This window comes from Mobula birostris, chromosome X (genome assembly GCF_030028105.1).
Source record: "Mobula birostris isolate sMobBir1 chromosome X, sMobBir1.hap1, whole genome shotgun sequence".
Lineage (NCBI taxonomy): Eukaryota > Metazoa > Chordata > Chondrichthyes > Myliobatiformes > Myliobatidae > Mobula > Mobula birostris.
The window spans coordinates 41,301,608-41,327,588 of NC_092402.1; the positions used below are offsets into that span (position 1 = coordinate 41,301,608).

General features: G+C 41.1%; 1 protein-coding gene and 1 long non-coding RNA gene across 2 annotated transcripts in view; one reads left to right on the forward strand and one right to left on the reverse strand.

The window, feature by feature from the left end:
• LOC140191926 (caveolae-associated protein 1-like) overlaps positions 1-25,981 on the forward strand; it is a 55,169-nt gene that overhangs the window by 16,276 nt on the left and 12,912 nt on the right. The window lies entirely within an intron of this gene.
• On the reverse strand, positions 19,980-25,043 carry LOC140191928 (uncharacterized). Its single transcript, XR_011883963.1, has 3 exons — positions 24,722-25,043; positions 22,188-22,275; positions 19,980-20,062 (listed from the first exon to the last, which is right to left on the reverse strand). It is a non-coding gene; the product is annotated as an uncharacterized lncRNA (long non-coding RNA).

Genomic DNA, 25,981 nt, shown 5'->3' on the forward strand with positions numbered 1-25,981 from the left:
AACTTTATCTGGAGGATCTCAAGCTGTGCTTGAGAGAATCTTTGTGGTTTTCCACAGGTGTGTCCCAATGTCAAATTTGTAGGTTTGTTGGGGTCAGGGTCCAGCTCAGTTGACAGCACTATCAATCCTGAATCAGAATTTTCCAGTTACCTTCAACTCCAGAGACCTAAGCACAAAAGTTGATACGGCATTGAAATGATCTTGTCCTTTCAATGAGACATCAATCAAAGCTACACGTATTTTTTCAGGTGGAGATTATTTCCGTATCCGTACTTTAACCTCTAACTTTGATAGCTTTTAATTATATGTAATTCATTTTTTATTTTTCTTATTCTTTATAGTTGTGGAATGTTGTTGTTTTTTGTTGCATGTCTCACCCTGACCAATACATAACAGCAAATTCCTAATATATGTAATTGTATATGACGAATAAAGTTAATCCCTGATTATTGATCATTGAAAAGATTCCATAATCTCAAAAAAGAAACAGGGGAGCAATTTCTTTGACAGGCAATATTTATCTCACAATTAACACCACTGAATCAGGTTATCTGGTAGTCATGGTAGTTAATTACAATAATTCATATATCCCAACAGTGATTACACTTCAAATATCCTTCAATGACAGAGATTTTGGACGTATTGAAACTGAAGTGGAGAGTGCAGTAGAAATGCAAGACTTTTTATCCTTATAAACAGGCTGTGTATCCAGATAGAATACCTAGAAACCTCTGTTCAGAGCTTAGTTTAAGCCTTCAGCCCTACTGTGGCATAGGCCACTGACAGCAGCTTGCCAGAGTCCTTTGTCCTGGGCCAGTCCTTTAAATTGTCCCCAGGTGTAGCCCATCTTATAATCTTCTTCTCCCATGGATGAGGCCTTTGGTGCTTCTTTCAGAATTTCTGTAGCTCTGGGTTTTTACGGGGTGGGGTTGCTAGCCCCATGGGCAACCGTCCTTTTGCAGCTGGCCTTGGGAGCCTTTGCACTGCACAGAATACGTGGTTCACCCCAGATGTAAAATCGAGCTTTAGTTCAGCCAGACTAAAATAAAATTTCAGTTGTCAGAAAAGCACTTGCACTAGCCTATCAGCATGGCCCCTGTAAGAGAGACAACAAACAAGAGACAAGGGGAATTTAAAGCGACTTTCAAATTTTGATCATTGCAAGTGAACATTCAAAAAAAAATCAATTCCCCCCCACCAAATAAATGCAGGCTTCTCAATGGAAGCAAACCATTTTATATTGTGTTTCAGTGGGTTGCAGAACAGAACCTGACTCTTGTTACGGACCTTGGAACCCCTTCATTCCTCTGTGGGGTCCACATGCTCAAGTCTAGTTTGTATGGTAGTTTTGCCCTGCCCTGCTGTACTCAGCAGCAGGATAAGATGAGAGAGTTTATGATATGCAAATCAGAAATCGTAAAATCTTATTAGAATTGATTTTATATGGAACATTCTTGGAATTAAGAAGATGTTTAAATTAGGAAATGATTGTCTTGCAAGCTTTGGTCAAGAGCCTAAGCATCAAGCAATGGGGCCAGTCCCTCTGGACCCTGAGCCTAGTTTCACATTCAATAAGACCTTGGTCTCAGATCCGCTTCCCTGCTACCCCTCAACTACCCTACAAACTAAGAATCTGGCAATCTCAGCCTTGATATATTCAATGATTCAGCCTCCACAGCTCTCTTCGGTAGAGAGTTCTGAATATTCACAACCCACAAAAAGAAGAAGTTCCTCCTCAGCTCTATCTTAAGTACTCTGAGGTACTCCAAAGATCCAGATTCCCCTATGAGGAGAAATATTCTTCATCATCTACCCTGTTAAGCCCCATCAAAGCCTTGCATGCTTAATGAGATCACTTCACACTCTTTTAAATGCCAATGAGTACAAATCTACTGAAGCATTCTTCACTGGGCAAGCCTTGCATCCTAGAAATCAACTCATGGACTTTTAATGAATATCATCTAATGCACCTATATTCCCCATGAAATAAAGTGACCAAATTTGTAAGCAGATGTATCACCCGATGCCCTCTACAGTTGTAAGGGGTTTGCAAAATTCCACTTGCATTTCTGATTACCTGTTGTACCTGCATGCTGACTCTCAGTGTTCCCTGCATGAGGACCATCTCTGTGACAGCATTCTGTAGATCCTTTTCTATTTAAGCAATATTTACTTTTCTATTCTTCCTACTGTTCTGTGTGTGTGTGTGTGTGTTCTACTCCTCATATGTTCTTCATCTGCCAAGGTTTTGCCCACTCACTGAAGCTACCTACTGAGTGTCAGTGAGCTAATTAAAAGTGGAAGACATCACAGATATAGCATGTGCAAAAAACATGAGGCCAAATTAAGATGTGGGCACTATTAGTGGTACAGTATATTTTGATTTTACCAGTATAACAATGTACTGGCCATGGGGGGGCTGGTTATTAGAGATTTAGCATCTAAAAATGAATGTAGCTCGGCTTAATTTCTTGGCTGCAGGGTGAAATCTTTGACAATACTGGTCTAAGCAGCCTAGGTTCAACATAGCAATACACATAGCATCTTAGGTCAGACTGAGGCTCATAATCTCTCCCTCACCCTTTTCCCTCTGCCTCCTAACTTTGATTCCCTAAAATCCTACTGTGCATACTCTCTGCTACTTATAAACTCCCTTATCTTATATTTTCTGTGAATATCACACTCCTATCAAGATAGCAACTAATTATGGCATTTCGGAAAGATCATTTAATTTATTTTAAAAGTAATTAAAGTATTAGCAGGAACACACAATGTGCTTCTTCCCAGAACAAATCATTTGCAATCTTTCCTGGAGTTGTCTGCTCTCAGAACAAAATACCACATGCATGACAGTAAACTCTAGCCGTTCCTTCCACACTCTGCCACTTACCGTAGGTATCCTTCACGACTGCACTCATTACATGACTACACAAAAATAGACTTCAAGCATTCCAGTAAGCTATCAGGCAAATTATACTATTCTCTGTCGCTGCATTAACCACTTCCACAAGTAGGAGCAGCCAGTTAAGCAAAAACATGCTGGCATCTCACCAGGATCTAGTAGGCATACATTAACCTGTTTAGGAAAATTGATGGTTATTGTACAGGATGACTCATCTCCAACAATGAACAATTTTAAGTATATTTACCATAAATCTAGTGCCCTTGCATGTGATTGCTTTTAAAGAAGCAGGCCAAATTGACAAAATTATTTCTTCCCATCATGAGATGTTTTTCCACAATGCAAATGAAAGCAATATATTGTGTCAAATAAAATGACGTTTATTTTAGGACAAAAAAAGGAGAATAGTAGCTTCCATGCAATTAGAGCAGATGGATTATCAAAGATGCCTTAATCTGCTTTATTATTATGAAGCAGATATTATTTGGTCTGACATTGATCTTGATGATTCATTGTCTTCTGATGAACGCGTGGTTTTGCTGAGTCCAACTCTTCTAATGAAGCCATGTTTGTGATCCTGTATCTCTTTGAAACTAGTTATTGCAGATTCCAAGGAAGCCAGATACCCTTGAGTGATCCAGCATAGAATACCTAAAATCTGAAGTGCATACAGAAGTTTTTCCCAGCCTAGCTCCCCCCACCCCCGTATTTCGGGCAGATGGGGCTCATCAGCCGTGGTTGGCAGCTCACTGAGGAGAAGGAAAACCATTCTCAAATCTCTGCTGCCTTGCAACTATACCCACTCATGGGGAAGGCTTCGGGCGTAAACCCCGAGGAAAAATCCAAAGCTGGGCTTCCTAAAGCAGTGCTACACTGAGTTAATTGCTGGCTGGCAACTCCTGCGACACCACTGGTGCCGAACTGTATCAGTCTCTGCCGTTCCTTTGGATTCACCAGCTGTGCGGAGACAGGAAGCCTGCTGCATGGGCCACAGCTTGCTCTCCATATCGTACTGCCCTGGTTTGCGTATTGTCTTTGACAGCTATTACGCAACGTTCATGGTCGACCTCGACCAACTGAGGGCCACTACCACCACCATTCCCATATTAACTATCCGGTGTCAGTCCTGAACTTTACAAACATGCTAAAAGCTGGAAAGGAAAGCTTGCAATATTTGATTTTATAGTTGTACACTTTACTTCTGGACCTTTGCTGTATGATAAATTGACTGAAGTGAAAACTCTTGCAAACAATACAAATTGGCTTTGGTGCAGCAGGGGAGACAATTGTTCATAATGAGTAGAATGCTGATAAATTTAAACCTTTACCTCCATCAAACATCTTTGTTGTATTAGACAGCAGAAAATTCATGGTCTTGTAGTAAACAAACAGGGTGGAGTTGGGACAATCTAAAGAGAAGGCTGAATCAATGAAGTTAGCATGGGTGATAGAAACTCAGAGAAAGAAAGCAACTTAGACGCAATATTGCATATTCAGAATGGTTGTCAGGGTGAGTTGTGTCTAAAACATTGAAAATTAAAGAGCAAGTAATAATTAAAGTTAAAGAATGGCTTGCAAAGAATGAGGTTTACAGTTAAGGTTTAAAGATGTGTACAAAATACATAGAGTACAATAGCTTGAAGCTTTATATGTTATATGTCAATGATTTCACACAGCAGCTAATGTCATGCTGTCACTACGTTTAGATACGGCCCAAGTGAGGAGAGACAAAGACTGAAGTGGGTCAATAGTTCACAGACTTTAATGCGAACAGAGTTAGAGGGAAAAGAAGACCATAAACACTAGGCCAAACAAGGCTGTTATCTAAAACTCTGAGATGAAAAATGAAGCCAACACTGTGGCTGAAAAGAATAGCTAAATATAAAATGAATACTGCTAGTCTTCAGAGTCAGTTGACTTGACAGACCAATTTCTCAGGCAAGGCCATATGCAAGCAGACAGTGAAGCATTGCTGTGCTTTGCTCAAGTCTCGACAAACACCACGACGAAAAGAAAGGAGTTAAGTACTATCACACTGAAATAATAATTAGCTGACGTGCATATTCACGAGCGCAATTGCTGAATTCGTGGTTGTGACATATTATTCGTAGATTCTTCAGTTTATACTATTTCTGTGGCTTACAGTTGTTTTTTTAAAATTCTTTTTAAAAGACTCCTGAGATGTGCTTTTTGTGGACCATATCCAGTTTTCTCCACTCATCTGGTTTCAGGTTGCACAGAGAGTAAAGGCATTAGAGAAGCTATCTACATCCTCCTTGCACTTCCTCTGTAGAGCAAGGATAAAATTCAGGAACTGCTCCAACATTGTTCATCCTTTGAATTGGCCAATATATTATAAGATAATATATATTATAAGCTAAGAAATGGACAAATATTGTCCAACCCTTTCTGATAATAAATGCATTTGCTTGACTTTGAACTTGGGAATACTTGATGGTTCTTGTATATGTTTGATTATAGTGTTTGAGTGTACAAGAGCTCATGGCACTGTTGCTAGGATAGTAGCATGGTTAGAGGATTAGCCAAACAACAGAAAATAGAGAGTCAGAATAAACAGATCGCTTTCAGGTTGCCAAGCTGTAATTTACAGGGATCATTGCTTTGGCTTCAGCTACTTATGTTATATTGCTGACTTACAAAAAAGTGTTGAGTGTACTATGGTCAGATTCTCTGACAATGCAAAAATGGATCAGAATGCAAGTTGTGAGCACAGAAAGAGTTTGTGAATACCCAGTGGCCACTTTATTCGGTGCACTTGTACACCCGCATGTTAAGGCAAATATCTAATCAGCTGATCATGCAGCAGCAACTCAATGAATAAAACCATGTAGACATGCTCAAGAGGTTCAGTTGTTATTCAGACTAAACATCAGAATGGGGGAGAGATGTGCTTTAAGTGATTTTGACCATGGAATGATTGCTGGTGCCAGACAGGGGCAGTTTGAGTATCTCAGAAACAGCTAATCTCCTGGGATTTTCACCCACAGCCATCTCTAGAGTTTACAGAGAATGGTGTAACAAACAAAAAACATCCAGTGAGTGGCAGTTCTGTGGGTGAAAACATCTTGTTATGACAGAGGTCAGAGGAGAATGGCTAGAATGGTTCAAGCTGACAATAGCTCAAATATCCACACGTTGCAATAGTGGTGTGAATGCACAACATGTCAAACTGTGAAGAGGTTGATCTACAGCAGCAGAAGATCATGAACATATACTCAGTGACCACATTATTAGGTGCAGGAGGTACCTAATAAAGTGGCCACTGAGCATATGTAAAATTCATCTTTAAATTATCAGTGAATAAGATGGAAGAAATTATTCATAGCAAGAGAGCCCGCTCATTCTGCAGGTTATACTATGGAGCAGGTTAAAGAGGTAGCCCTTTGAAGTTCTTTGAAAAGTTCCCCATGAAATAATTTAAACTTACAAACAGATGCACATCTGCAAAAAAAATTGCCATAAAATATGCAAGCGTATAGCACAATTTCTCTGTGCAAAAATGAAAGGATGTTCCATTTCAAAAGGTTTGGTAAAGCTGGCTGGTTTTTGCCAAGGATTTCAATATACATAGACCAACATTGCTTTTATCTTGATTCCAAAGGGACTGAGGTTGCAGTGAGGCTCTATTCTCTTTCCTTGTCCTGTTGTTTATTTACTTTTTGTCCCATCACAAACAAGAGAAAATCTGCAGATGCTGGAAATCCAAGCAACACACACAAAATGCTGGAGAAACTCGGCAGGCCAGGCAGCATCTGTGGAAAAAGAGTACAGTCGACGTTTTGGGCTGAGACCCTTCATCAGGACTGGAGAAAAATGATGAGGAGTCAGAGTAAGAAGATTGTGGGGGGGGAGGGAAGGAAGAAACACAAGGTAATAGGTGAAATCAGGAGTGGGGAGAGGTGAAGTTAAGAGCTAGGAAGTTGATTGATGAAAGAGATACAGGGCTGGTGAAGGGGGAGTCTAATAGGAGAGGACAAAAGGCCATGGAAGAAAGGAAAGGGAGAGGAGCACTAGAGGGAGGCGATGGGCAGGTAAGGAGATAAGGTGAGAGAGGGAAATGGGAATGGGGAATGGTGAAGGAGGCATTACAGATGCTCTTTACTTCACCCCTTCCCCTGCCCCTGAGTTGGTGTGGTTCAGTGCCACATGCGACCATGTAGTCATTAACAAAACACTGAAGAAATTTCTTGGTACTAAAATCATGCAATCTGATACTAGTAGCCCCCCTGCACTGTTGCAATAAGGCCCAACATGCATCCTGTCATGCCTAGAGCTTTTAATGTGATGATTCTCAACTGAAAGTAGTTGGCACCTTCATGTAGGAGTAAATGAAGAGTAGAAGAATTAAGCAGGAGTGGGCATCCCACTTCACTGACACTCGTCCGAATATAGTGATAGCAGAAGTGTTCACCGGGAAAAAGAACAGAACTCATCCCCCAACCTACTTCATCCCCTGACTCTACCAGCCCTACACACACACACACACACACACACACGAACACACAAAACATGATGGTGCCTTTTAAGTTTCAGGAAATTTGATCCATTGTTGCATCCATTGGTGCTTTCTGTATTGTATTCACCACAAAGGCCTGTCCCTTTAAGGGTGCTTCCTTCCATCAAGCCTTGATTTCAACTCGAATGCCGCAGGCATAATGTCAGGTGTGCATTGCACACGGATCACTGCCGCTGATCTGTGCACAAGATCACATGCACAGGAGCACCACAAAATCAAGTGGTTCTGTGATGTTTGATGCAAATGCATTCCAGATATGGCCCACCTCAATTTGAGGATAACTTCCAAAAAAAAACAGCAGCTCATTTGCAGACAGAACAGAGTTGCAGAAAAGGAATATTTTCTCTTACCATCCATGGTCAATTCAAAAATTCAGCAACTGTGGTAACTCTGGGAAGAAAACAGCTTAAATTACTTTGTTAATTGTTAATCACTCCAGTATATCCTGATTGTGGAGAGTTTTAATTCAGTAGCCATCTTTTTTTTTAAACATCTATCCCTTGACAGAAAGTAGCTCATGACCCCATTTTGGGGATGTGATTGGTTTGTTTCATGGATTCTGCTGCTGAAATAGGTGAGTCTGAAGAATGGCATTGAGTGGGCAGGGATGAAATCCAGAGATTCTGGTCTCAAGAGTGAATCAGACTGTTAAATATGAAACAATAAAGATATGAAACCGGGTGCTCTGGTTTCCTCCTACAGTCGAAAGGCATTCCAGATTGGAAGGTTATTTGGTCATTGTAAATTTTCCCATGATAAGGCTCAGATTGAATCAGGGGATTGCTGGGCGTCGTGGTTCGAAGAGCCAGAAGGGCCTATTCCATGCTGTATCCCAATAAATAAATAAATAAACTTTGCATAATTTATGTCAATTTAAATTTATGTTAACTTCTGTTGTCATGTTTGTAATGTACTGTGCTGCTGCTGCTGCAGAACACTAATGTTCATGGCATTTATACCCTGGGTGTGTATGCTGATGATAATAAACTTGAACATTTTGGGAGATAAGCTCATGAGGGAAAAATAGTTGGAAGATTACACTACTGGACAGAAGAAGGTTCGAGTGGAATATAAAGACAGTTAATGGCTGGCTGGGTGAAATGGCCTTTCTCTGTGCTATATACCCAGTCCCATGCTGCGACTCATCGTGTCTGAGGCACCAGGCATGGAAAGATAACGGCTGATTTCCACCTTTACAGTCCAGATAATTAACACAAATGCAAGCAGGGAATGTTTGCTTCTATGTTTGGCAAGACCTGGACATAAGCACACAATCTGGCAAACAATCCAATTTATTGGCTTTACTTTTGGAAATTCATGTTGATGTAAAACGACTGACAAATACAATTGATTTCAACGTGTTTCCACCAAAGTCAAGAGACCGGGGAACATTGCATTTTACAAAACAGTTTCCTGGATTTTGCCCAGTCTTGCATTATCTTGATTACTTTGGCTTTGAAATGATACTAAGGAAAACGTCAACCTTTGTAATGTGTCTGGCATTGATTTTGTTGTCTTGATAATGTCCTCCCTCCTTTCCTGATTTTAAATATTGATTGACTTCAATGAAAATCAGCCAAAGTCAAAATTACTACCATTTTCATGAATAGTAGTACAGAATATGGATAAATTTGTCCATTCTAATTTTCAAACAGTGCGATATTTTATCGAACTACAGGATTATAAAGACAACTGAGGATTTGTTCTTGACAGGGATTAAAAATGCTTTGAGAGCACTTTGAGTTATCCTGAGAAATGGGTTTAATGAAGCTGCTTTTATTGCTACCTTCAAATGTGTAGTTTAGTAACCTAATGAACCTAAAGATCTAAGATGACTCTTTTGCTCCTGAGTTTGATGCTGTCTGGTTGTGGGCAAAGTGAGGGATGTAGTGTTCGATTGTAATTTGGTACCATATTAGTCAGTCCTGTCTGCAGATGAAAAGACTAGCAGCAATGCAGTGACATCACACATTTCCTAGAAACAGCTCACAGAAGGAGAAGCTGCATTTTGTTTTGCAAGAGAATGACCAATGTAAGATGCATATTGGGAGCACTAATGAGGCTAGGATATTCATCATGAAAGTAGAATTTCTTGAAGGTGGCAATGCAGGTAGACAACATGGTTAGGAAGTCATACAAGATATTTGCCTTTATTAGTCAGGGCATTGAATATAGAGGTTGACAGGTTATGCTCCAACTGTGTAAGATCTCAACTGGAGTTCTGTGTACATTTCAGGTCACCAACATATAGGAGGGATGTGATAGCACTGGAGATTCAGAGAAGATTCACCTGGTTGTTGGGTTGGAGCAGTTCAATGATGAGAACCCTGGAGTGGAGGAGGTTAAGTGCGGGTGGGGCATTGTGATAGAGATATGCACGCTGTACCTAATAAAGTGGCCACTGAGTGTATGCTCATGGACTTCTGCTGCTGTAGCCCATAGCCCATTCACTTCAAGGTGCAATGTGTTGTGCATTCAGAGATGCTCTTCTGCATATCACTGTTGTAATGCGTTTTTTATTTTGTGGCAGGGGCTGAAGGACTTTTTGGTGGCTCCAAAGCTTCAATACAAATCATCCTCACCCATATCCGAGTGCATCAGTTGGCATTGCCTTTAGAATATAGCATGGCTAGGAAAATGAGCAGGACCACCACAGAAGAGGGAAGAAGATAAGGCACCATTTTGACCCAAAGCGTTTAGTGACTCATTCTCCTTTCTGAACTTATAGTAATGAACAACATGTGAGGTGTCGGCAGTTGACAAAGGACATCCCCATTGTGATGTTCCAGATGCTGCAGCTGCGATTAAAGCTTTAGGGCAGAACCAGGACAGCATTATCAGTGCTTGCTTGTCAAGCAGATTTTAGCAGTGCAAGCATATTGGTCTTGACCCTTCCTTGGGAGACATTTGCAATAACCTGCCATTTTGTAATCAAAGTTTCACAAGCCAGGTCACTAAGCCTCTCCATTCAAAGAGAGTTAGTTAGACAGGTCATTCCGAAATTACGGGTAGGATTTGATTTCTGTGAATTATTCGTAATCCAGACAGGGTACAAGTCAGAAATGCGGCCACGAACCTAGCTCCCACGCAGCCAAAGACGACTGCAGCCTTGCAACAGCTGGCAAATCCATCCCACTAGTCTCCCAAGCACTCCTTTGTCTCTGCAGGCTGTACATAAATTAGGTGTCATAAGCTGTATAGACCAACAGATGAAGAAGGCACACAGCCTTACTGAGATTCCAGGTTGAGGGTGTCATTAATCTCGTCATTTTGTTTTGCGAGTAACACATGCCAACTCTGCCATGTGTGTTGGCACCAAGAACACCAAAGGCAGCTGCTCCCTGGCCACAGGTAGTGAATCATTCTGATCGCCATCTGGCACTTTGGCCACGGTCTCAATGCCTCCATTCTGCAACAGCCGCCGTGCAAGCTACAGAAAGCCAGATGGCGGATTTTCAATGACAAGGGATTTCCATTGAAGCCCCCAGATGTATGGATGTGTTGTGTGCGTACAGACGAATTCATGCTGCTACATGTAGTCTGATGAGACAGGCATACAACTGGAGAAGCCTTTAGTAGTCATCAGAAGGCGAGATCGGAGTCTGTCTGCTGCGTCAGCCCTCTGTAGGAGAGGACAGCCCTTGCTGCAGCTATACCTCAACCATCAGACCGTCCAGTACACACTACCAGGCTCAAGGATAGCCTCTATCCTGCAGTCCTGAACAGACTCTTAGGTCCCCTGAGTCAGGAACTCAACATTGTGAAGAGGCCTGTTGGACGGTCTTCTGAACTGCTGTGACCCCCTCAAAGCCTCTTTGCACCATGCAGTCCACAGCCACACTGGAACAGTCAGAGTTTCTGTTGCAGTGATCCGAGGGTAGGCAGCCTTTGCTTGTGCTGCAATGGCAGTTCCAATGTCAGCCATCAGTTATTGCGTCAGGGTTCGGTCTAAAAGTGTGCCAAAGCCCCGATTCCAGTGAATCTCCAAGCTCTGCAAACTAGTGTGGCCAACAGATGTTGAGGATTACCAGAACTGTCAAAAGAATGAGGACAACTCTCGGCTCCTAGTAAAACAGCACTCATTGGAAGTTTACAATGCAGGAGGAGTCTATTCAGTCCCAGTTTCCAAGAGTCATGTCCATTGCCCTGCAGATAATGGTTCCTCAAGTCCATGTGCAAAGTCTGATAAGGGTTTCACTCCTTTTATTGATCTCCAAGGTTACCTCCTCCCATAGCTTTCTGATCAGAACATCTAATTTGCTTTACACCTTCTCCAAGACTTCAAAACATCTTATGTAAACTATGCAACACACATCAAAGTTGCTGGTGAACGCAGCAGGCCAGGCAGCATCTCTAGGAAGAGGTACAGTTGACGTTTCGGGCCGAGACCCTTCGTCAGGAGGTCTTGGCCCAAAACGTCGACTGTACCTCTTCTTAGAATTGCTGCCTGGCCTGCTGCGTTCACCAGCAAATTTGATGTGTGTGCTTGAATTTCCAGCCTCTGCAGAATTCCTCGTGTTTGCATCTGTAAACTATAGAGCTTTCTCTTCCCCATATTGTTACATGCTTCATCGTTTTCCAGGTTGAATTAATTTATGATACCTGCTGCGGACTCAGCCATCCCTTTAAGAGCTGCTAGATAGCTTTAACTGAAGAAAGCACTTGCGACATTGACCTCTGCCTGATCTGTCAATCAGTACCTTGTTTGAACTTCAGCTGAATGCTGACAATATTATAATGACCAGGCAGCACAAGTTTTCCTACATTACAATCAATGCCTATCAATATCCCTCCCTCTGATCTTGGGGATTATCACACTTACCCTCGTAAGAGCCGTTACAATATAAGCCTAGAGCTCCTTAAAAGAAATCATTAAAATATATAATCTCATCAGACACTGAAAGAAAACAAAGAATTTATTGACAACAATTATTTAGTTGACATGTTGCAAATAAGCTCAAAGCAAATAACCTGTTGCAAAGAAGACAAAGCCAATGTACTCAAAAATACAGTGGAGAAATAGAAAGCACAGCACGTCACCTTGTATTTTATAGAAGAGCAGGGAGTTAGTTTCAAGATAGTTGCTGAATTTTACCCTTCAGTCATTGAGTTATACAGCACGGAAACAGGACCTTTGGCCCAGTTGGTCCATTTGGGCCATTTCCCTCTAAACTTTTCCTATCCATGTACCTGTCTAAGTAGCTTTGGAACGTTGATAATGTGCCGGTCTCAACCACTTCCTCTGACTATATACTGATGACTCTATAGATGAAAAAGTTGACCCTCAGTTTCCTATTAAATCTCACCCCACTCACCTTAAACCTATGTCCTCTGGTTCTTGATTTCCCCAACCCTAGGAAAAAGACTGTGCACCTTCTCTCTATCTATCCCTTTTATAATTTTATACACCTCTGTAAGATCACCCTTCATTCTCCTATACTCTAATGAAAATGTCCCAACCTGCTCAAGGATAACTCAGTCCCTCAAGTCCAAACAACATCCTCATAAATCTCCTCTGTTCTTGTTGCAGCTTAATGGCATCTTTCCTCCACTAAGGTGACCACAACTAAACACAATATTTACAATATAGCCACATGAACATTTTGTGCAACTGCAACATATCATCCCAACTTCTATATTCAATACCCTGACCTGTGAAGGGCAGGAAACCAAAACATTCTTCAGCACCCTGTCTACTTGCAATGTCACTTTCAGGAAATTATGTACTTGTACTCCCAGGTCCTTCTGTTCTACAACAGTCCCCAGGACCCCATCATTCACCAAGAAAGTCCTACCCTTACTTGTCTTCTGAAAATGCAACACTGCACTTGTCCAAATTAAACTCCATTTGCCATTCCTCAGACCACTTGTCCAATTGATCAAATAAGCCTCTGTAAATAGTGATAACCATCTTCATAGTCAATGACATCTCCTATTTTAGTGTTATTTGCAATCTTACTAACCATGCCTTGTACATTTTCATCCAAATCTTTGACAGAGATGACAAAAAACATTGTACCTAGCACTGAGGAACACCAACAGTCACGCGGCACAAGTCTGAAAAAGTAACCTTCCACGGTTACCTTCTGCTTCCAATCAGCAAATTAATTCTGTATCCAATTAGCTACTTCTCCTTAGATCCCATGTAATCTAACTTTCCATTATAGCTTACCAAGCCGAACTTTATTCAAGACATTTCTGAAGTCTATTTGGAACACATCTACCACCCTGCCATCATTGACCTTCCTGGATGCCTTTTCAAAAACTTCAATCAAATTTCTGAGACATGATCTCCCATACACAAAGCCATGATGACTGTCTCTAATCATCCCCTGTCTTTCTAAATGCTTCTATATCTTATTCAGAACCACCAATGGTAAATTACTTACAACAGATGTTAGGCTTACTGGTCTATAGTTCCTAGGTTTTTCTTTGCAGCCCTTCTTAAGTAAAAGCACAACACTCTATCACAGCCAGGGCTCCTATAAATTCTCTCCTTGCTTCCCACAATCACTAAAGCAGTCTATCTGATCATTATCATGAGGCTCTTTGTGGGAGCTTGCTGTGCACTAAGCAGCTGTGATGTTTCCCACAATACAACCACACTTCAGTGTCACTAATTAGCTGTAAGTCTACATTGGGAATGACCTAAATGTGGCTTCAGAAAATCAAATATTTTTCTCTCACACTCACAGCTATCAGCACCCATTCTCCAGTTTCACACCCAACATAGCAGCTAATGGTTAGGCCATGACACTATAACCAAGCAGAAGTCTGTGGCTTCATGAGAAGAGAAGCAGTAATAAGCAGAAAATAGTTTGTCAGCCAGATAATGGTGCTTTGCATTCAGTAGAGAAGTAAGATTGAGGAATTGTATTAAACAGTGCATGTCAAAAATTGAACACTTTGATGAAATAGTAGGGTATAATTTTTTCCTTGTGATTTCATCTGCCCAGCAGCCACCTCAAGTACAAACACATCAAGCACTGCTGTTTAATGCCAAGTCTCTTCACTGTTTCCAGTACTAAACCTCAGCTTAAAAAACTACACGTCCTTTGTATGCCGGCTGCAAGTTCTATTTCCATCAGACTATCAAAGGGGCCCAGGGGATGCAAGAGCAGTAATTTTTTCCATGCTATGAGTGAGACTGTTTAGTTTAAGGCATTGCCAAAAAAACTCCCAGCAAAGATTCTCCCTTAAAGGGACATTTTTCAGGGATTTGCTTAGGATATGTTTAAAAGAATATTAAATCCAAAACCAGACATCAAACTGTAATGTTGAAGTTAACTTCAAAGCACTTCATCAACAAATTTCACAGCTGTGGAGCTTAACTGCAATTGTTGTTCTAAACCATTAAACATATATCCAATACAGCGCAGGCTTTGCTTTGAATATGCTCTGTTAGAGGCTTCAGGATGGAGGTTGGTCTATACTTACTCCAGATGGAATTTTGGTGTGATCATGCAGTCTCATGCTATTGTGTTACTACTGCTTAATTTATCTGAAACAAGATGTGCTACAAGCAGTGACTGACTACTATTTTCAGATGGGGATTAATGAAAAACTGCGTACCTTCCACCCACTTTGAAATCACGCATCTGTTTTTAGTATTTCCCATCAGATGTTATCCCACCCTTTTGCAACATACCTAGTGCTCTCCTTTGCACAAAATAGAAAGTTCAGGCAGCTTGTCAAACAATTAGTGAACCTTCCCTTATCTGTAACCTCCCTTTCTCAGTCACGATATATCTTACGCTCCACCAAAGTAATTGTCCCTCCAAATTTCCCTTTCTTGTTCTCCAAGTACCAAATGCTTCACTTCCAAATTGAACATATCCTCAAGTTTTCAAAGTTCTGTGCAGAGTTTATCACCTCCCCCCTAAAAAAAACTCCAATCTGCAAGCTACCTTTAGCCCACAGTCTTTCTTGCAATTTGCAAATTTATTGCTTTAAGTTATTGGTCAAATAGTCTGGTGTTCTGGACTGAGGATTTGGAGATGTGTTCAAATTGCTGTCATGGCAGCTGAGGAAGGTGAAATCAGTTAATTAAGTAATCTCGATTTGAAGCAGCAATATTGGTAGTGGCGAACATGCTTGTTCTAATAAAAATCAATCCGCTTCACTGAACATCCTTTCGGTAAGGTAACCGCAATCTTTACTTGATCTGGCTTTTGTGTGATTACCATTTAGCTGCAGGGATATCAAAAGACAAGTTAAGTCTTGGAAAGATGCATTCAAACTATTGACTTCAGCTGAACCGAATTTTGGAAATTGAACTTGGACCTCACTGTTGCTGTACTAGCTATCAAGGGCAAATTTTTAAATTCAAAGGGGAACTGAATCTGTTTAGTAATTGGGTTATTTCTGAGTGGGAGTTTTCTCCATCATCTCTGTTTTTAAAATAATAACTCGGTGTGATCAAAGGAGATGAATGCATTTTGTTATGATTTTCTCCTAAGTTGTTTGCAGGAGTATTCTGGAATTCAATCCTTAGATTCCCCTGGAGAATCCCTGAAGTTTGGCAACCCTGGGTTCAGTCTGGGGAAGGGGAGATCAATTTAAGTAGCTACTAGAGTTGTATGCTGAAAGACTTCTTAAAAATCCTTTTGACTGGTTTATTGCAACTGATATTTTTTGATTTGATTGATAAATCTTTGCGGAAACGTGAACAACCTTTAACCCAGTGACCTCTTAGCTGTTTCAATAGATGATAGATTTAAACACTTGATTCCTTGCCACATTTGGCAAACTACCATTTTAAATTGCAGATGCCACGGATCCTCACCCAGGCCGGTAAGGACGTTTTTAAATGTCAGTCATGCTTCAGTAATATCATTGGGACCTATACAGTAGGTTATTTTTACCTGAGGCCTTAGTGGGGAGGACTTGTAGTTTCCTTGCCTGGGCAAACTTACTGGGTGTTGTCGACACAGAAATGCCCAGTATAGTTGTTTTGTTTTACAATATCTGGGAGGTTCTCCCGGGCCAAGAGAAGCAGGATTGGCTCTCAATTTCTCACAAATAAAGCTTTGATCTTCCCTATGCTGAGGATTACCTGTCAGCCACCCCACCATTAACAGCAACCTCTCACCGCCCCGACATTTTCCATTCCTTCCACCATCTATAGTTTTTGTGAATTAGTAAATTGATTAAAGAAGATGGAAACGTTTTGTCATGAGTTTCTCCTAAAGAGCTTGCAAGAGTGTTTTGGAGGTTAGTCTTCAATCCCTACATTCACCGGTGGGCAACCACTTGCATTTAGTAGGGGACCAGGCCACATCATCAAGGGAGGCTTGTGAGCAGCTATTTTCCTGCAAAGAAGCAAACATCGCCACGCCTAATTGATAGGCCTCAGTAGCAATGGAGTTAAATCTGATGGATTGAATGGTTGCGTGGGATTGAGATTTCAAAGCTGACATTAATCAAATAGGAACGTCAGCTGATGAATGGAATTACTGAAGCTTTGCTTTATCAGCTGCTTCAATTATCTCCCCCAAATGACAGATACGGGTCACGTCCCAGAGAAGCCAACCCCACTGCAACATGATATACAGTAAGGATATTCATTCCAGGTAGTGTACTCCCACTCCCGCTGAATTCAATTTCAAGTACAGCTTCATAGATTTTTTTGCTTAGTCCAATTATCAGTTCATTTACTAAACAAACAGACAAGAAATAAACAAATGCAATTTTAAAAGAATTAATCAAGTCACTTGTCAAACTCTGTTCGATATTCTAAACATTTTGGATAATTTAAAGAAAACTATCTCCACAAAAATAGAATTCTGTGAATGTTAAAAGCAGATGGCAGGTCTGGAATGACGTTCAGTATTTATTACTCTACAAATGCTTTGTAAATGTTTATAGAACATAGAGCATTACAGCACAATACAGGCCCTTCAGCCCACAATGTTAATCTGACCTTTTAACCTATTCTAAGATTCCCTCCTGCATAACCCTTCATTTTTCTGCCATCCATATGCCTATTTAAGAGTTCCTTAAATGCCCCCAATGTATCTGCTTCTGCCACAATCTCTGGCAGGGTATTCCATGCACTCACCACTCTCTATGTAAAAACTTACCTCTGACATCCCCCCTATACTTTCCTCCAATCACATTGAAATTATGCCCCCTCTTATTAGCCATTTCCTCCCTGCGAAAAAAGTCTCTGGCTATTCACTCGATCTGTGCCTCTCATCATCTTGTCCACCCTCTGTCAAGTCACCTCTTTTGCTCCAGAGAGAAAAGCCCAAGGTTGCTCAGTCTATCCTCATAAGACATGCTCACTAATAAGACAGCATCCTGTTAAATCTGCTCTGAGCCCTCTCTAAAGCTTTTGCATCCTTCCTATGATGAGGTAACCAGAACCGAACACAATGTTCCAAGTATGGTCTAACCAGGGTTATTATCTCATGGTTCTTGAAGTTAAATCAACAGTCCAGCACCTTCTTCACGCTTTAGAAGATCAACCAGTTCATAATGAGTACGATACTCAGTGGCCACTTTATTAGGTACGCCTGTACAACTGCATGTTAATGCAAGTATCTAATTAGCCAATCGTGTGGCACCAACTCAATGCATAAAAGCATGCAGACATGGTCAAGAGGTTCAGTTGTTGTTCAGACCAAACATCAAATTGGGGAAGAAATGTGATCTAAGTGCCTTTGACCATGGAATGATTCTTGGTGCCAGACAGGGTGGTTTGAGTATCGCAGAAACTGCTGATCTTCTAAAGACTCTCTAGGGACTCTAGAGTCTAGAGAACGGTGTGGAAAAACAAAAATAAAATATCCAGTGGGTGGCAGTTCTGTGGGTAAAAAAGCCTTATTAACGGGAGAAGTCAGAGGAAAATAGCCAGATTGGTTCAAGCTGACAGGAAAGTGACAGTAACTCAAATAACCACGTGTTGCAACGGTGGTGTACAGAAGAGCATCTCTGAATGCACAACACATTGAACCTTGAAGTGGATGGGCTGCAGCAGCAGAAAACCATAAACACACATTCAGTGGCAACTTTATTAAGTATACTGTAAGAAGTACTAATAAAGTGGCCACTGAGTATTTGTGCTTCATTTCACTCATACGAAAGCAGCAGCTGTGAGTGGTACTCTTCTCCCAAAATATTGTCCTTTTAGAATCAGATTTGACTCATTCTAAGTGAACGAAGAAAATTTTCTAACCTCCCTATCTTGTTCCTTCTTCTGAGGGTCAGCACCCTGCCCTAGGTCTGCTTATCTTTCTCTCATGATTCATCTCAGTGATTGGGTTTGAGGTCCCCAAAGGCCCGCCCTGTGAATACAGACCCTTGGGTCATTTCCCTCAAGACTTCCTCATCTGCACCAATCACAGAATGGTACTGGAAGGGTCTAATGGTTCCCAGTACTGCTCTGTCAGACCACCTGCAGGAGGAATACTAATAAAGACCATCAGTTAAAAAATCACCGTAGAGGAACCTTTGAGATAAAGGTGTAAGTACAGACAAAGATCTGCTTTGTGGCAGATGCACATTGAATTTTCCTGTGATCTTCCGTCAGGGACACGTGAATATCAGTCAGATCAGGTTGCAGCTGTCTTGGGTGGGGTATTCCCAAGCTGCTGGGAGGTGAAGAATCAAAAAAGAATGTTCACTTTGTAAGTGCAAAATGAAGATTTTATTAACTTTAATCTGCAAACCAAACAGCACACTGCCAATGTTTCATGACCTCCTAAATACTGTCATTAGCTGAATTTGCGCCATTGCTTAAGTATATGGGATTCCCAAATATAGAGTAGTGAGAGATCATTTTCTGGCTTTTCCATAGTCAGCTCTATAAATTAATACAAACAATTTATTAAAATGAAGAATGCTGGCAATCGCACAGTAATGGCTTATATATTGCTATGCATATTATCAGCAAGTACGCAGTCCAGCAGTTAGTCACAAAGGGGCAAAAGAATTTATGCTGAGTTTTTCCATCTGGTGCGTCCTTGCGGACAGAAAGTTTAATTTCCAGGGGAGAATTTCGGCTGCCCTATTTGCTGCAGAGAATTCCTTCAGCAGTATGGGTGTGGCCGTACAGAGCAAAGCGCTCCATTCCTGTGTGGTCTTCTTTGCAAAATGACCGACGTGGAATCAAGCTACTCCTCATCCTGTTTATAAGGATCGCAAAGGCAGCCAGCCAGTTTAAAGATAAAGATTAAAAAATAAGCTTTATTTGTCATATGTACATCGAAAAATACAGTGAAATGTGTCGTTTGCAACGGTATGTGCTGGGGCAGCCACAAGTGTCGCCATGCTTCCGGTTCCAACATAGCATGCCCACAACTTACTAGCACTAACTCATACATCTTTAGAATATGGGAGGAAACTGAAGCACCCGAGGGAACCCACACAGTCATGGGGAGAACATACTAACTCCTTACAGACAATGGCAGAAATTGAACCCCGATCTTACAGCTGGTGCTGTAAAGTGTTCCGCTGACCACTACAGCACTGTTGGAAGGATGCAAGAATCGGAAAGAGTTGTTAATGACAAGACTGATAGATAAAAGTAAATACTTACATTTATAATCATGGCCCACCACAACCATCTCACGAAAAAAGCTTGGGTTGTTTTGGTGTCCTAATTCTTTGAATAGAACAGACTGTGAAGATGAAAGAAAGTAAGCGCAGTTAGGTTTCCAAAAGGTCTTTATTCATGCAAGGAAATTCTGAGGTAGAATGAATAATTTAGTAATAATGTAGCCCAACATGTTTGAATTTTCCCCAGGTAACACCTTTCAGTGCTACAAGTTCTGACCAATCAACAGGGCTCTTCATGAGTCCCTTCACAATGTTGCCAAGTGTCCCAGTTCCTTCTCATGGATGCTTGTAGCCACAGTGACTATATCCCTGGAGCAATAACCAGGTACTGAGACACACGCTGACCCTTATCTCACCTCTGTGCCATCAGAGTGAGGGAGGAAAAAGTGAATTGGGGATCACCATTGCACTGGTCCTGAAATCTGAATGGTGGAGTGTAAGAAACTGTTCCTAAAATGCTGAGTGTGTACCTTCAGGCTCCTGTACCTCCTCGCTGGTGGTAGTAATGAGAAATGAACATGTCCCGGGTGGTGACAGTTCTTAATCATGAATGCCAGCTTTTTGAGGCATCACCTTCTGAAGATCTTCTCGATGGTGGGGAGGCTTGTGCCTGTAATAGAGTCGGCTGAGTCTACAGCCCTCTGCAGCCTCTTTTGACCTGTGCATAGGAGCCTCTATACCAGGTAGTGATGCAACCAGTCACAACATTCTCCAGTGTAAAGATTTGCTGGAGTCTTTGATGATATACCAAATCTCCAAATGAAGTATAGTGGCCAGCATGCCTTTTTCATGATTGCATCAACATCTTGGGCCCAAGACAGACTCTCTTGAGCCCAGGATTTCCCAACATGGATGCTAGCACTGATTCCTCATTATTTTCTCCATAATCAAACACCTGTGGTGTCTTGTGTCTCAGACAATTATAAAATGGAAGATGTAACAGAGGAAAACAGGATCAAGGTCATGGATGGATTTGAGCACAGAAGTAGGATTTTATTTTGTGATACTGTGTAAAATGCAAGCAAATACCAGGGCACACCCTGATCTAAACTGTAGGAGGTGGATAGAGTTTGAAAGAGGACACATCCAACAGAGTTTAAGGGATGGCATTGATATTCAACACTGGATTGTTAATGTGTTTCCAAAGCTTTTGATTTTAATCTCATGACTCATCCACAGATAAAATCATATGGGGGAGGGGAGATGAGCATACTGTTGCTAAGACAACAGCCAAAATAACATGTCAACAGGGTGGAAGTGACTGGAAAGTTTGAACAGAGTGAGCATTCTTCTGCATTTTACTGCTATTAGAGTGTTTTGCTGACAACTTCCCAGAGAATTTCCCTCTTGTTTGTGAAACGTGGAACACTGCTCATTAGGGATGTGGGCAAATTGCCCGCAGAACTCCAGTGAAAAAAGCAGAGACAAAACAGAGCAGAGAGCTGTTTTGGGAATTTTACGATATGGCAGTGCTATGTTACCAGTTGTCACAGTATCTCCCTGTGCCAGGGAAAGTCAGGATTGTAGCTTGGAATCACTTCTCAGAACACATTCCAAACTGTGAGAGAAAGAGGGAGAATCAGAATTTGCAAATTTCTTCAAAATGCTTCAGAATCAGATTTATTTATCCCATGTACTACACATCAAAACATATGGTGAAATGCGCTGTTTGCGTTAACAACCACACACTCAAAGATATGCTGGGGCAGCCCGTAGAATGTTGCCACACGTTCAGGCGCAAAACATAGCATGCCCACAATATTTAGCGGAACATTTAAATGAGTGTTTATCCCAATTCTACAGGACAGGCAGGTCTCCCAGGGCATACATTTTAAAAGCTATTCCAAGGTAAATTTTCCCTTCTGTAGAGAATGTTCACTACTCTGGAGCTAACTACCTTAGAGCAGATTTTGAGGATTTTGAGGGAGCTCTGCATATTTTCCAAATTATTAGTTTTTGTTTGATTCCACATTTGGCTCCATTGTAAATACTGACAGTAGTTCCATATATACAATCACTTGAAAGATTATGCAGTACTGTTTGAAAAGTATCAATCTTTCAAATAATCTTTAAATAGTAGTGATAAGTTACAAAAGCACAGTCAAAACTTGTACTTCAGTCACACACATCAACATAGAATGTATCCTGATGCAGGGTCTTGATCTGCAACATTGACTGTCCCCCTACCTCCACTGATGCCACATGACCCACTCAATTCTTCATGTAGTTTGTTTTTTTTGTTCCACATTCTGGCATCTGCAGTCTCTTGTGTCCCCTAATGAACAAAATATGTTTCAGAATTGCAGTAAATCACTGATCATGCCTTCCAGTTGATTTTCCAATGGAATTCTCTAATGTAGTACACATAAGAGTTGAAACGTACCATAGAATTTTTAACTGAGGAATTTTCTGCCACGTTACTTTCCATTGACTTCATGGATCAGAATGTGAGTGGACTGCATTGTGAAATGAGCTTGAGTCAAACCCAACAGTGCAGTGGAACTTAGTTACGATTAATTAAGGAATTGCGTTATTACATTTGTCGGCTTTCAGTTTCACTCTAGCATGGGCATTCTATCCATACTCAGATGCTATCCATCTTAGAGAGTGTGCAGTTAAGATGGCTGTGAATGTTGGAATGTACATTCCCTCTGTGGTTAACTTGGTTTCTTATCCCCTCTGCTTCTGATTAGCTCTTTGCAAGTAGTTAACGTTAATCTCTCTGTGCATTGAACTAAAGCTATCCATTTTATGGTTTAGTTCTAAGTGTGGGCAAAGCTGTGGAAAAATAAAACAAAATTTAATTGTAAATTGGGGCAATATTAAGCTGAGCCTTTGTCTTTTAGTATATACCACTTCTAATAGACTTGCCCCTAGGACACTCCTTCTGTCAGACTTCCTGTTTCCAACATTCCATGCTGAATGTATTTCGCAGAACTGTTTTTCACTTGTATTTTTTCAATGCGTTCTCCCCAGCATTTGCCCTCCACCAGCAGAAATGGAGAGATTGTTCCGTGACTCGCACCAACTCTACGTCCTGATTTGATGGGAGGGATTGTTGGACATTGTTCAGAATTCTACTCCCATGGGTGGAACATTGATTGGTATGTCCACCTCCAGATAGATGGTTTAAGACAGTCAAAACCCTTGCAACTGCAGACAAGAGTTTCCAGCTGATGCACAAACATTGATTTCAGGCTTATATCTATTGTGTGGGAAACAGGTTGAATTTGAATGGCATTCATAATTTTAGTAGAAAAATCTTTAATTCTAATTGACAATTGTCTTGATTAAGAAGTTGCTCTCATGCCTAAATCAGAAGATCAAGTGTTCGAACCACGTTTAAAGATTTAAAAATAGAATCATGAAGCACTAGAAGCATCACAAGCCCTTCAGACCATCTAGTCTATGCTGGCCAGGTCTGCATAGTCCCATCTATCTGCACCATATGGCTCTCCATACTACTTCCATCTATGTACCTATCCAAACTTGTTTCTTATGTTGCAATCGAACCCACATCTGCCATTTCTGCTAACAGCTCATTCCACACTCGCACCACCCTCTGAGTGAAGAAGTTCCCCCTCAGATTCCCCTTAAACATTTCACTTCTCACACTATAAGCCCCATAATTTTGTTTACCTCTATAAGATCTCCCCTCATTCTCCTACACCCCAGGAAATAAATTCCTAACCTATTCAACCTTTCCCTATAACTCAGGTCCTCATCATCGTCCTTGTCAATTCTCTCCGCACTCTCTCGACACTGTGACAGCATCTAGTTTTTGAAATGCTGAAACAAGGTAAAAGGAAATGATCCAATTACTTTATTCAGATCAGCATGATCTGAATAAAGTGTGCTCACTACCCCTTTTGTAAATGGAGCTTATCTCATTGCCGTTGGTAGGACCTTGCTATGCGCATTTTGGCTGCTCTGTGTGTGAGGACTAATGTGAAAAATAATTTCATTAGCTGGAAGGTATTTCAGGATGTCCAGATATTTCAAAAGGTAAATTTAGTGTGTAGTGTCTGCTTTTAGCCCTGCATTACAAAGCAACTGAGTGCACCACTGTGATGGGAACCAGGTAATATTTAACTGTTTTGAGAAGGACAGACACCTGAGACTGTTGGGATCCTTAACTGCTCCTTGGAATCCAAGACCCATGTGATGACAAACTAGAAATGGCCTCTTATTTAATCTGCTTTTTTTCAACTGAGAGGTTGCTTAAAAATCCATTGTGCCAACTCCATTTAAATGTTGAGGTTGAGATCAGCAAAAATGCTACAGTTAACTATTAGCCAATAGAATGTGCTTCCCTCCTCTCCCATGCGCCCACCCTTCCTTCTCGGAACTCAGCTGATTTGTAGCATCTCATGTACTACATGTAAGTGTCACGAACCCCGTGATGGGTTGAAAAGGACCAGCAGAAATGGAACACACCTGGAGTCTGGTTTACTATAAATTAAGACTATATTTATTACTACTACGAATTAATATCATTAAACCGAATAATACAATACAGGTTATAAACTATTATATATATATATATATATATATATATGTGTGTGTGTGTGTGTGTGTGTGTATATATATATGTGTGTGTGTATATATATATATATATATATATATATATCCGTAAATGTGTGTGTGGATACAAAAAATAGTAGTCCAGGAGGTAGATATCAGTCTTACGGTGTCAGGTAAGTTTAAGCAGTTCAGTTCACCTTGTGTTGCGTCGTGTTGAATTGATGGAGAGAGAGAGGGTTAATTGAGTTGATGTTCAAGTTGGCAGCTTTAGTTGTTCTTGCTTTTGAAGTCTTCAGAGTCACTTCGTGTGACCCCCACACAGACACAGATGGACAGAGCCCCTTCTAGGGAATGGTCTACTAACCCGCAGCACGGGTTCACCACCAGCAGACCCCCACGGGCAAGCTGTCACCCGCACTGGTAATCACGGGTGGAAATTAATCGGTCCGTCGCCTCCACCCTTGTGGTGGTCTTAAACTCCACCAGTAGTTTCTTGGGTAGCTTCCGCAGTTCTCTCGTGTCGTGTCTCCTCTGCCGTTATCAGACCGAAGGATCAACTTTTTATATTCCATCCAAAATTCCAGCGTCTGTTAGCTCAACTGCTCTGAGCTGTTACCATGGTGACTTCCCAGCTCGTGTCCCAGCTTGCGCTGTACTCTCTTTCTCTTTTAATTGCCTCCTTGTTCATTAGACTGCTGAACTTTCTAGCAGTTTCTCACCTGAGTGACGTAAGAAACAGAGCCTGGAATAAGGGTCTTCAAACTGGCTTCTGTTTTCAGTAATATGCTTTTGACTGATCTTAATGTCTCATCCTGTATCACCCAACTGAAAATCCAAAAGTCTATTGATCTTGAATTGACTTGATAAGTGAACATCTGTAGAAAGAATTCCAAAAATTCCTATCATCTGAATAAAGGAATTTCCTTTCATCTTGGTCCTGAATGACCAACCTCTTATTCTGATTGTGCCTCCTATTTTTAGATTCTCTGGCCTAAGTTTGCAGATTCTCTGCATCCATCCTGTCAATAACCTTCAGAAGTTCCATTTGCATCACCGTTCATTTTTCAGTAAGTGTGGGACGACCTTTCTCAGCACTTCATGCTTCATAGGACAAACCAGAAAGCCCAGGTGTAAAGATTCAGTTGTTTCTCATCTGAATTTAAGTGCAGACCTTTTTCCTTCCATTTCCCCACCTTTTTTTTACCTATACCACTTGTTAAAGCCAATTGCAGCTTATTAAGATAGGCAATAAAGCGGGCGATGCCCACATCCCGTAAATGAATAAATATAAAAAAGATAACCCATGCTGCTAAGAGTTTGAATTAACTTTGATCTGACAGCTATTCATTACAACCACTAGATTGTAAACTGAAAGAATCTCACTTCTAAAAGGACTTATGGCTTCCTCATCTCTCCTCCAGATCTCACAGAATGGTTGCTTATCAGTTAAGGGAGTA